This window comes from Pinus tabuliformis, chromosome 3_2 (assembly GCF_031772625.1).
Source record: "Pinus tabuliformis cultivar Carrire ecotype Pingquan chromosome 3_2, CPIR1, whole genome shotgun sequence".
Lineage (NCBI taxonomy): Eukaryota > Viridiplantae > Streptophyta > Pinopsida > Pinales > Pinaceae > Pinus > Pinus tabuliformis.
Window position 1 is genome coordinate 189,224,705 of NC_142302.1, and position 12,765 is coordinate 189,237,469.

General features: G+C 36.4%; 1 pseudogene across 1 annotated transcript in view; it reads right to left on the reverse strand.

Annotated features, from left to right (window-relative positions):
- The window catches only part of LOC149180408 (ATP-dependent DNA helicase Q-like 4A), a 280,436-nt pseudogene that overhangs the window by 252,447 nt on the left and 15,224 nt on the right, over positions 1–12,765 (reverse strand). Inside the window, exons 2-3 of the transcript XR_016256925.1 lie at positions 548–614; positions 251–430 (exon numbers count right to left, since the gene is read on the reverse strand). The product of XR_016256925.1 is annotated as an ATP-dependent DNA helicase Q-like 4A (transcript). The remainder of the gene's footprint in view (positions 1–250; positions 431–547; positions 615–12,765) is intronic.

Here is a 12,765-nt window from a genome sequence, read left to right on the forward strand (position 1 = left end):
CGAATCTTATGGTAGCATTCGTACACAGAATCGAAAGGAACAGAGATGTTTAATATTAAACATATATTATGATATATAATAAAAGCGCATTCCAAAGCATCAATTAAAATCAGGCTCCCAATAATGATAAAAGCTGAAAATATATGAAAGATATCTCTACAAACATAATAATGCAAATGCAATCAATCAAACACAACAGTGCCAAACTTGAAGGCATTCCATATTTTATCAAGTGTATAATAAAAATGACCTTGTAGGTTTGAGAGGATCGCCTGCAGCAGTAGGATTCTGTCCCGGTAGGGAAAATATAAAACTGGAAGTCAGAAACTTGTTTATACCGGAGAAATTGTCAAGCTGTTGTAAATGATGTAACCAATTAGTCTGGGGCAATTTATCTTTGTCCTTTGAAGTCTCATCAGAATTAGCTTTTCTGGAGATTAAACCCAGAGATTTCAGTTAAAATTTGATAAATAAACTAACTGTCCAAAAATGAGATGCAAAAGATCACAGTAGTTCACTAACAAAACACTACACAAATGAGAAATACCTGATAAAATTGCCCTTAGTCATGGGTCAGCATATTCTATGGGCATCCAAATGCTCACTATATGAACCTGCATTAGATATGCATTATGTCAAATCCACTCCAGAGTCCATACTACACAAAATGAGCAAATATGGACATTATAACACAGTTTTGGATAGTTCGAGAATTTTGTGAAAATAAAAGCTAGCGTCAAACAAAATCATCCTAACCATAACAAAAGGGAATCTGGAAAATCTCACAAAGCAGATGAGAATTCACTTAAGAATACATCTTGTCAGACTGCCAACAGTTGTTAGAATAACAGAAAGGCAGAAAGGTTTTCTTATACAGATAATTACTTCTGATTCTTTTATCTTTATGTTCTTCTTTTATCTTTTAGTTCATCAAGCAATTACCAAAACAATAACACAAGGGCAGCACATGTAGGCGGACAGCCAGGGCAAAACCCCTATCTAGGGAAAAACCCAATCAACAATTCTTTCTTCAATAGTTTCTCGAGATAATCCAAGACTCTAGACCCAGACAAAGACTCCCTCCACACCAAGTCAGCCCTCAATCCTTCTTGCAGATGACAACCCTTCACAAGCAACTTCGACCTAGCAGCATCAGCAGCACAACCAAACTTGGAGAACTTTGATCTCCCTTGATACACCTTGGAATTGTGTGGGAGTTGTCCCAAAATTTCGATCTTGACGCCTTCCCTCTTCCTCTAGAAACTCGCACTTCTTTCCAGCTTCTTTTCTAGCCCTTAACCAACTTTGCACTTTTACAGCTTCCAGATTCAGAGATTGAACTATTTGAGAGAGAATGAGATGCTACAAATGAATTTGAATTGCCTTGTATCTATAGCCTTCTAGGGAGGTCAGATTACTTATCTTGAGGCCGACTTGATCTTCTTGAGGCTAACTTCCTATGGAGGAGACCAAATTCATTTTTGATTCAAAAATAATTCTTTTTACATGATTCGAAAGGCCAAGAAGGGTCTCTTTTAACGTACAATGACTCTAATGACTCAGAATAAATCCAAGAGTCCTCAATGGGGCTTTTCACCTAAAACATCATGACCCAAGCATGAAACCCATGCTTTAATAAGTCATAGAAATAATAATAAAAATATTTTCTTCATTCTTTTGATAAGTACATCTCAAATACATTTATGAAGACCGAACCTAGTTACATATTTCAACACTCCCTCTTAACTAGGGAGGTATTCATCAGTACAAGTACAAGGAAGATCTCAGAACACATGAACCATGAAGAATTTTAGGCACCGCAATGCCATGGACTAGATTCCTAACCAGGGCAATCTATCCAAGGTCCTCCAACAGTTTAGGCACCGCAATGCCATGGACTAGATTCCTAACTAGGGCAATCTATCCAAGTGGGACTAAGATGGACTAAAGCTTTCAACCTCTCTAGGTACCATCAGGCTTACTTACTAACCATCAACTCAGGGATCTAGGTGTGTATTCGAGGTCAAAGCTCCATGACCAACGCCACCCTCCCTACTTCGAGAACTAGACATCAACACAAAGTGTCAGCCAAATGTCCTCCTAGGCAATGTCTCACACAAAGCCTCAACTTCCCGACTATTCCAATTGGTAACAAATCCTACCGATCAAACAAACCAAAAACAAATCTCTCCAATCAAACTGATCGACAACTCTAAACATGTAAAAGCATGCCATCAAACTTTCAAGAGATTTACCTGTACAAACACAACCCCAATCAGTAACAAACTTTCAAATGTACATAGATAAATACAAACCCTCGAGGTCTTCCAGAAAACTTGATGTTGCTTCTCAAATTTTCACAGTGGGACATAGAGCTTTCCCATTGAATCTTGACAGAGGATTCCTCAACCATACAACTTCCTTTCCTAGTTCTCATGCAGCAACATATTCCACAAATAGATCCAGCTCTTCTTATCTCAGTAGCCCTTCAAATTACATAGTCCAATTTCTTCTATCAAGGTGTCCATCATGACTATGATATGACCTCCCTCTCAACTAGGGAGATTCCTTTCATCCAAGCTCCCTCTCAAGCTAGGGAGATTTCTTTCATTCAAGCTCCCTCTTAACCTAGAGAGATTTCATCCAAGATCTCTCTTAACTTAGGGGGTTCTACTTCTTTTCTACGACATCAGAGAATCTTTCATGGCTTCCATCCTTCTTATTAGAGTTATCATGATCATAATCATTCACATCATGCTTATCACATCAACTTTACTTTACAAACATCTTCACCATCTTGAAGATTATGTACCTGCACAACTTAGATAGCAAGTACAACCAAATCTATAGAAGCATGAAGTTAACCATATCAAATCACGAAAGAATTCAACTTTATATATATCAAATGCTCAAACTTAATTGCAAACACATACTCTTCAACTACTTGCTAGGGTTTTTGTCATAAACACTAGACTACTTCATTAAGATTTTGAGCATTTCAGTACAACTTTCACTACATCTAGGGTTCCAATGTTCCTTCCAGAGGTATGACATACCCTACTACATCATATAACAATCCCTAAAAACAATTCAACCAAATATAGATTTACAATGCATCTAACAACTTTCAAAATTCATATGTTAGACTTCCCACTAGGATTTAGTGTGAGATCCTAGATTTCATACATGAGCTTTTATCAATCAATCACAGCTCAATTCAAAGTAATATAATGCTAGCTTCCGCTAGGGTTTGTTGCAAACCCTAGATTTTCTCAAACAATCAATCATACTAAAAGCTCAGATTTCGACAACCTTACACAAATCTCACATTATCACATTGTCATCATATATTAGAGATTTGGACCCCTACTAAGGTTTAATTACAAAAACCTAGAATTCAAAAATACTATCATCCTAGAGAATCAAACTTCTACTAGGGCTTAGTTCCAAACCCTAGAGAATCAAACTTCCACTAGGGCTTAGTTCCAAACCCGAGGACTCATGACCATCAATAATTAGGTCAACTCATATATCTAAGATTCCATCATCATGCACAAGCATAGCATAACATATGTTAGCCAAACCCAACTACACAAATATCAATAAGAGTTAGACATATAACAAACTTGATTAGACTAGGGTTTAATCGAACAAACACACACATCCCAAAGAAATCATTTCTAGGACATTATAAGGGTCTTGCTTACACACCCTACCAAACCCTAATGATCTAGGGTTTCAATACAAAACATAGCAAACCCTAAATTACCAATACTTCAAAGGTTTGGGATTTCAAACATTATCATTCAACCCTAACAAGTTAGAGTTTCCATAACCATATCAAAATCCCAAAAATGACTTCATTAGAACATTAAACATTTTACTTCAACAATATCCCTAAGTAGGTTACGATTTCACACAAAATCATCAACATACCCTTAAGTTAGGGTTTTTCACAATGAACCTTTCTAGGGTTCCACAAGAGTAATCAAGGATATGAGGAGGGTAGATTTATCTAATGATGAATCACCCAAACAAGAATCTTTAAGATTCAAGAAAGGTAGACACACAAATGTTAGTAATAGTTTATCAAGAATGAATATCGAGAGAGCAAAATTTGTAATTCAAAACATCTCTTTAACAAACCTTGTAATTCCAATGTTTTGTTTTTGAGAGCCCTTCTTCCTTGAGTCTTCAACAAGATTTTCTAAACAAGGAAAATAGGAGTAGAAATGTGATTAGTATTTAATGCAAACAAAACTAGATAAGGAAACTAGAAATGAAAATGGTAATAGAATACTTATCTTTGGATGTTGATGAGGGCTACCTCCAAGCTTGAGGGATACCTATAAACTTAAGAACAAATAAAAAAAATATTCCAAAATATTAAACCTAAAAACTAGAAACCAAAATGAAAAAGCTTAGGCCAAACGACTTAGTAGTGTAAGTCCCTTAAATCCAATTCTCCAGGCAAGCCTTCTTTGGAGATCCTTCTTTAGCTACATTGGCTTGATCCCTACTCATGTTCTTGTTCTTCAGATTGTCAAGACCAGTGTTGCAAGAAGCGCCCCCCGCCCCCCTCAGCCCGATTCGCATCCTGTATTGTAGGAATTTACAGGGTAAGTTCCTCAAATAGAACACCAAAGGACACCGCTCACAAACAAATCACAGATCAATACACCAATATTCTTGACGTGGTTAAAACCCTCAAAGAGGGAAACAATCCACAGCCTGAGCCAACGCGGCCACTTCAAGCAATTTATTAATAAAAGAATGAAAATTTACATAAGCTTCTCTCATGAACGGTTACCCTACAAATGACCCTTCATGCTCTTAAAATAGAGATCATGGACCAATCGAGTGTTAAGCCACGAATCAAGTGTCGATAATACCAAGGAGAGAATGAACCGTTGTATCATTTCATATCTAAAACATATCGTGACTGTCAGATTGTAAGTTACAAAAGTACATAGTAAAGAAACACACTTTACCTAACTCTACACTAGACCAAGTTATACTTAACTATTTCCTATGTGTCAGAATATCCTAACATCACCCCTTAAAAACAACTTGGGATAAGATTGAAGGATGTACAAATATGACACAATAGGAGAAGGAAGGAGGCATTAGAGCCTATCAACCCTTAGTGACAACTTCTTGAACTCCAACCATAAATCGAAGTTTAGTAAACTTCACCTCTGTGAGAGCCTTTGTAAAGATGTCTGCAACTTGATCATTTGTTGAACAATATTGCACTTCAAAAATATGGTCATGAATGAGCTTTCCGATGAAGTGCATGTCCAGTTCAATGTGTTTGATGCGCTGATGTTGGACTGGATCTTTGCATAGTTGAATGGCACTTTGATTATCACACCAAAGTGTAGTCGGATGCTACTGCTGAAAGCCAAACTCTGACAAGATCTGACGAAGCCACAGGGCTTCCTTACTAGCTTCTACGACACCACGATACTTTGCTTCTGCTGAAGAAAGAGAAATGGCACTTTGTTTCTTGCAAGCCCATGTAATAGGACCTGAACCAAGAGTGAACACATAACGTGAAGTAGACTTTCGATCATCAGGGTCACCAGCCCAATCGGAATCAATGAAACCAACCAATAGAGGAGATGCTTCTACACTATAATGAATCCCAAACTGAACTGTACCTCGAACATAACGAAGTATTCTTTTAGTTGCTTTCCAATGACTTTCATGTGGATTTTGCATAAACCAAGCAATAAGGCCAACAGCAAAGGAAAGGTCAGGACGAGTGTGGGTCAGATACAAAAGTTTTCCTACAAGTTGATGGTATAAGCTAGCATCAACTTCAGGGGAAGTACAAGTGACTGAAAGTTTGGCTCCAGACTGAAAGGGAGAAGGGGTTGGCTTACAGTCTCCCATGTGAAAATGGCGTAGAAGATCACAAGCATACTTGGACTAGGAAAGGGAAATACCTTCCTTGGATTGCAAGACTTGAAGACCAAGAAAATAATGCAAGTGTCCTAAGTTTGTCATTTCAAACTTCCTTTTAAGGCTGGACTTCACATGGTTTATAAGGTTGGGATCACTACCAATAAGGATAAGATCATCAACATAAAGAACAAGAATGATAAAAGACTTGCCCACTGTCTTGGTGTAGACAGTATTTGTCAAAATGACACCTAGAAAATCCAGTTTCCAAAAGAAAGCTATCCATTTTGGCATACCAACCCTAAGGGGCTTGCTTGAGACCATAAAGGGATTTCTTAAGCCGACATACAAGGCTAGATTCTATTTGTATAAAGCCAGTAGGTTGTTCCATATAGATTTCTTCATGCATGAAGGCAGATTTAACATCCATCTAATGGACTTTCCATTTGAAAGAGGTAGCAAGGGAAAGTACAAGGCGGATAGAGTTCATTTTGGCAACAAGGGAGAAGGTTTCAGTATAGTCAATGCCTTCAACTTGTGAAAAACCCTTAGCAACAAGACAAGCTTTATGTTTATCAACTTTTCCATCTGGTCCATACTTGGTTCTGTAAACACATTTGCATCTAACAAGTTTTCGTCCCTTTGAAAAAGGAACAAGATCCCACATATCATTTGCCAAGAATGAACGATATTCTTCATTCATAGTTCCGTCCCAATCTGGATGGCCTGAAGCTTCTATAAAGGTGTCAGGATCATAATTCGCTGAAGCTTGAGCCAGTAAAGAAGAGGCTCTATCGAACTGAGAACGTGTACGTCATTGATCTGTAGGATCACCGGCAAGAGCACCTGTTGCATCCCAAGTAGCACAGACCCATTTTGAAAGTTGAGAAGTTAAAGGAGGATCCTGAAAAGGTGGGGGAGGATTGTCATCCTTGCTCTCATCATCTGAAGAAGAAATATTTTTATAAGTAGAAGGGATAGAGAGAGGTGGCACATCCGCCAAACTAGGCCTATATATTTTCAGCAAACTTTACATCTCTTCTAATGATAACATTTTTGGACTTAAGTGGAATAAGTCTATATCCTTTGACATCTTCAGAATATCCAACAAAAATACATTTTTCACTCTTAGGTTCTAAAGCTTTATGTTTTAGATTTCTCATCTCGAATATGGGCCCATGCTTCACTTCCAAAAACACGAAAGTGACTTACATCTCATTCAATTGAACTCCATGCTTCTTCTGGAGTGATATTCTTTAAAACCTTAGTAGGAGTGCAATTTACTATGTAATTTGCCCAAAAATTAAGACTAAGTTCTTTTGATTGAAGAACTACTTCTATGGTAAGTCTAACCTATGGCACTAATTTCTAGAACAAAAGTTCGATTTTGGCACACAATTCAAGGAGGGAGATAAGTACCCTTGATGTGTATTTAATGTTGTAAAATTTCTCTGAGATAAAAGCAAATAAAATCCTCTTCCTATTGGTTTTCCCTTCGGGGTTTTCCCAGGGTCTAAATGACTAAAAATCAATGTCTAAATTTGTGCATGCTCGTGAATTTTTTTATCAACTGAAAGTCGAAAGTAGTGGTAGCTTCTTGTGTTTCAATTGCAATTTTATATTCAACTTTAAATCAACAATGAACATGGGATTTGGGAATTAAAATTGATGAAAAAAACAAATTGAAACCGGGTGGGGCTACAAGACATCAATTTTTTACACACTCTATGTAACTCGATGTTGGTGGCACTGATTGTTTAACTTATCATGACCCTAATAAAAATGTACCCATCACCCAAACAAAATCTCAATTTGACATGTTAAGCTTTTGTTATCTTATTTTAATGCATAGAGGACGATATTGATGATGAGGATCCCAATATAGGCAATGATTTTGACGATATGTAGTTATATGTTGTAGCATGGTTTCTTTAAAACTATAAAGGCCATCTAGAGCCTCTTTGTTGAAGTATTTTTCATTCAAAGACAAATTGCACTCAGTGTTATTTTGGTTATATGCACCCTTACTTGCTACATATATGAGAAACCTTGCATATGTATAATGGTTTGGATTGATATGGATGCACATGAATATTTATGTATTTTTTTCAAATTTTGAATATTTATGTATCTTTTGGTCCACTAGTTTTTTGGTCCAATTTTTTTCCAGTTCTAGTCCAATTCCTGATTTTGGGATTAAACAACTCAGTGAGCAATCCAATTCGGATAACATTGGTTCATTGTCCATTGTTCATTTTCAATTCTAATTTTTGAGTCTTGATTCTAGATATTATTAACCTCAAACCAAGTCTTTAACTCATCAATCTTTACTATTTTTGAGTTTTGAGTAATTTCAACTTACTCCTCAAGTCTTCAAACTTTAGTATCTACTATTTCGCATAGAACTAATCAAATTTTAGAATAACAATTGATGAATTTAAAGCAAGACCAAAATGACAAATGATGAATTTAAATCAATGTATACAATATTTATTGTTTCTATTTCATTGAATTATTTATGATGTATGAATCAATGACTTTCATTATTGAATTTGAATTTTATACACAAACACCTTAATGTCACCTTGTCCCCTTGAATTTCCCTAAAATTCGGGGATGCTCCAATACATTCCCCTTGTGCATGTCCCCACTCCTGCATCCCCATGTCTCAAAACTTGGTAGAAAATTCGGTTATTTGCAAATTATTTATGCAATTAGGTTATTTACAAAGTTATTCATGAGTTAATTGCAAATTATAAACAAGGTTAATTATAGAGCATTTAAGGGGTTATTCAAGGGTTAATAGCATGATTAGAAAACTATAAATTTATTAATATTAATTATAGGATTAAATATCAATCACAATTATAAAGAATTATAAATTTATTATTAACAATTATAAGATTAAGATAACTTATATATATAAAGAATGTAAATTTATTAATGCAGTATATAGTTATAAATAAATATAAGCATAAATCAACATAATATAATATAACATGACAGCCTCAAGGGTTAGCTCAACCGGTCAAATCAGTGCCTCACCGATCGGGAAGTCACAGGGTCAATTCTCCCCGAAGCCCTTGGGGTTAGGCCTAGTTATTGGCTGCGGGGCTCGATACCCTTTGGGGTTGATCAGCTCAGATATTTCCATGGACGTAGCGACCACCCAATGACCAAGGTATCCATGAACCACACCAAAAAATAAATAAATAAATATATATATATATATATATATATATAAAACATGACATCTCTCTCTCTATCTCTCTCTCTCTCTCACACACACACATAAAAGAATATATTTTGAAAATTTGAAATATGTGTATGGATGAACCTAATGGCAAACCTTATTTGAAACACATCCCTAAATTCGATTTCTCGAACCAAAACCATGTGACATTACCATATGCAAAAAATGCATCACATTACCTTGAAGGGAATCCAAGTCATTATCTCTATGGAGACATACAATGCTTGAACTTGATAACAAGACTAGCTAACCTATCACAATCTTGTGTTTCATAAGAGGAGCAAGCAATGATCTCTAATATTAATATCAAATACCATTATGTGTTTTGTAACCATATTAGTGGTATAACATATGCTCAAAATGTTAGTGGTATAACCACATCATGTGGCAAGAGTACATATGTAGTTATTTTAGCATATTTTAACATTGGCCTCAACAATTATTATTTTTCAGCTTTAGCATCAAAGTACTCTAAGGAGAAGAGATGTTGTGTATCTAACCACAACATCTTTAATAGTTATTACACTCTATGCTCTTTAACTATTTTGTAAATAAGCTTATGTAATTGTAACAATGTTCTAGTCCTAAGTCTTTATGGTTTCATATTTCAATATTTGTAATAGGTCACTTTATGCCTAATCACTTTTCTTACTAACATAGGCTTTAAGTTAGGATTTCTCATTTTTTTTGTATAGATAGGTGTCTCTATGTCTCATTTGTATCTCTTATCACTTCATTAATACAAATTAACAAGATACACTAAGAGCTCTTCCTCTATACAATTTAATTCTAATAGTGCAATGATGCAATCCACTTGGCTTTGCATTGTGCAAGTGCCCCAAACCATTTGTTATTTTGATTTATTCCTAGCATTATTGTTATCACGTCTTGTGTTGTAGCAATAATAGTGCCATTTTGAATGCAATCACATTGCATCCTACCACATTATCATCAACACAACTCCTATCCCAAACTCTATTAGGGTTTCACCAACATGAAGAGAACACCTTGTTGACTATGTGGACGAGTGAGAAGGTTGCATTGGAGTTGAGATGCAAGCCAAGCACTTAAGGCCATACCTATTTGCTACAAGGGCCTCTAAATTTTGTGAGGAAGTTTTATCACAATTGATCTTGCTTGCATGATGCTAGTTTTAGGTTTGGGCTTTGAACCAATGTTGCAAGCATCATGTTAACAAATATATCGCAGAGGGTCCTAAAAGAAATTTATCATATCATGGAAAATATCAAAAATATCGACAAAATTTAAACATACAAAAATATTTTTTGCTTAATTTTCTTAATCTAGAGCAACCCCCTCCCCCTCTAGACCTTTCATGGGCAAATATGGCAATGAATTGTTGAATGGTGTTGTCATTGATGCCAACATCAATTCTTGAATGCTCTTAATATTTGTCTAGATTGTAGTCATTGAAGCTCAACTGGTCAAGAAGCCCTGGGAAGCCCTTGATGCCCGAAAATTGACGAAGAATTTGGCTAAGAAGAACAATTTGTTTGAGCTCAAGACCACCATCATTTGAAGCTCCTCGTCGTGTCGATTCTAACAGTATATAATGTTGAGAAATCTAGGGCAACTAGACTATGTGATTTCTCTTACTTTGATAACTTCTTGTGATGCATTTTTGCTTATCTTGATTAGATTCTTTTTCACCTTAATTATTATAGTTTTCTTTTCATCAAACAACTACCAAACCATAAAGAATGGTGAGACAAAAGGACACAAGATATAGGCGATCAGCTAGGGCCAAAACCTCTCCGCTTGAGAGGATAACCCACAAGAATTCTTCTCTTTTTATAAAATCTCCAATTGACGAATTCCACGACCTATGACCGTTGACCAATACCCTCCAAGACCAAGCCCCTCAACAAGCTTTCCTTCAGCAGTTCCTTAGCAACTACCGCAATTTCAACGCCCAACAAAATCTTCTACCCAACAAATTCTTTTGCAACTTCGACCAGTAGATTCTACTACAACTTCAACCTCTCTAGCAAATTCACAGTTTCGACTTTTCACAGCTTCGACCTAGTTGCAACTTCAATGCAACTTCATAATTTCATCTTGCCCAATAACTGTAGAAACCCTAACAAAAGAGAGAGGCCCAAAACTTCGATCTTGTTCTTCTTTCTCTTCTTTGTTCTTTTTCAACTTGGAGATCAAACTTGCTTGAGAGCGTGTCCAAATGAGGTCGAGTTCCTTCTTATATATAGCCTTTCGAGGGGTACGAATTGTTATCTTTAGGCCCACTTGTCCCTTTATGTAGATTGATTTGATCTTGGTGCCATGATGAGGTCTTGGAGGGTCTTTTGACTAATAAATTTTCTTTACAATATGTAACATGCCCAAAAGGGTCTTTCATACATGACAATGACCTGATTGGCTTGTAGACTTAATGACAACCCCTAGAAGCACTCAATGGGTGTTTGACCTAAAAATAAATCTCCTTTGAGAATGAAACCCATGCCTCAAGAATAACAATAATAATTTTATTTTTCTCCTCTTCATTAAATACATAAAATCATGATTACATATGTCATTATGAAGACCAAACCTAGTTACATATTTCAACATATAACATGCCATGAGATCCCTCACAGTTTGAAAGATATGCCCTTCGAAATGTCAAAGCCCCTTATTTTGGTCAATATATCTAAAAGGGAGTTATGCAATAGTATATTGTTAATTTTAAGTATGTTCTATGCTTAGAGCAATTTATTTCAATTTTCACAGTTAGCTCAATATCTTTTCCAGATTAGCAATCACATCAGCATTAAAGTAAATTGCAGAAGACAAGCCAAGACAAGAGGACACAAGGTGTGTTGCTAGCTAAGGACAAACCCCAATGTGTGGAAACCCTTTATCAATTCTTCTTATATGTTCTTCAACAGTTCAGCAGCGAGATAGAGAGAGATAGTACATATACAGCAGAGGTCAACACTTTGACTTATCTAGATAAGAGCATAGATCACCTCTAAGAAGATGATACATGAGATCAGTTGAAGACATGTTGCTTCAACTAATTCTCCAAGGTGACTCCTTCACCTATCATTGTGGTGCATCTCGTCATGCTGCACCTCACCAAGCTACACCATACTGCACGCATCATCACAATGTTGGACCTCATGACTATGCTGCACTCATCATATTGTTGCACCTTATGCTGCCACTGCTATCCCATGTGCCATTGTTGCAACATGCTACCACAATTGTCCCATGTGCCATAGTTGCACCTTACTACTGTCCAATGAGTTTGCAACACCATGCCTTTGTCGTTGTCCCATTGTAGCCTTTGTTGCCATGTCATAGTTGTTGTCCCAATTGTGCTTATGCTACCATGTCATAGTTGTTGTCCTAATGTGCCTTTGTTGCCATGACATAGTTGTTGTCCTATTGTGCCCTTGCTGTCCCATTTACTATGTAGTTGTCCCTTGCAGCTCCATGCTTGCCACTACTGCCTAGTTGTATTGCTGCAGTTGTTTTCCCTAACAATCATGCTACCCAATTGTGCCATTATTACACTATGCCATTGCCATACCTCAATAGCCTTGCCATACCTTCTTTTGCATGCTACTGCTGATCTCTGCCTA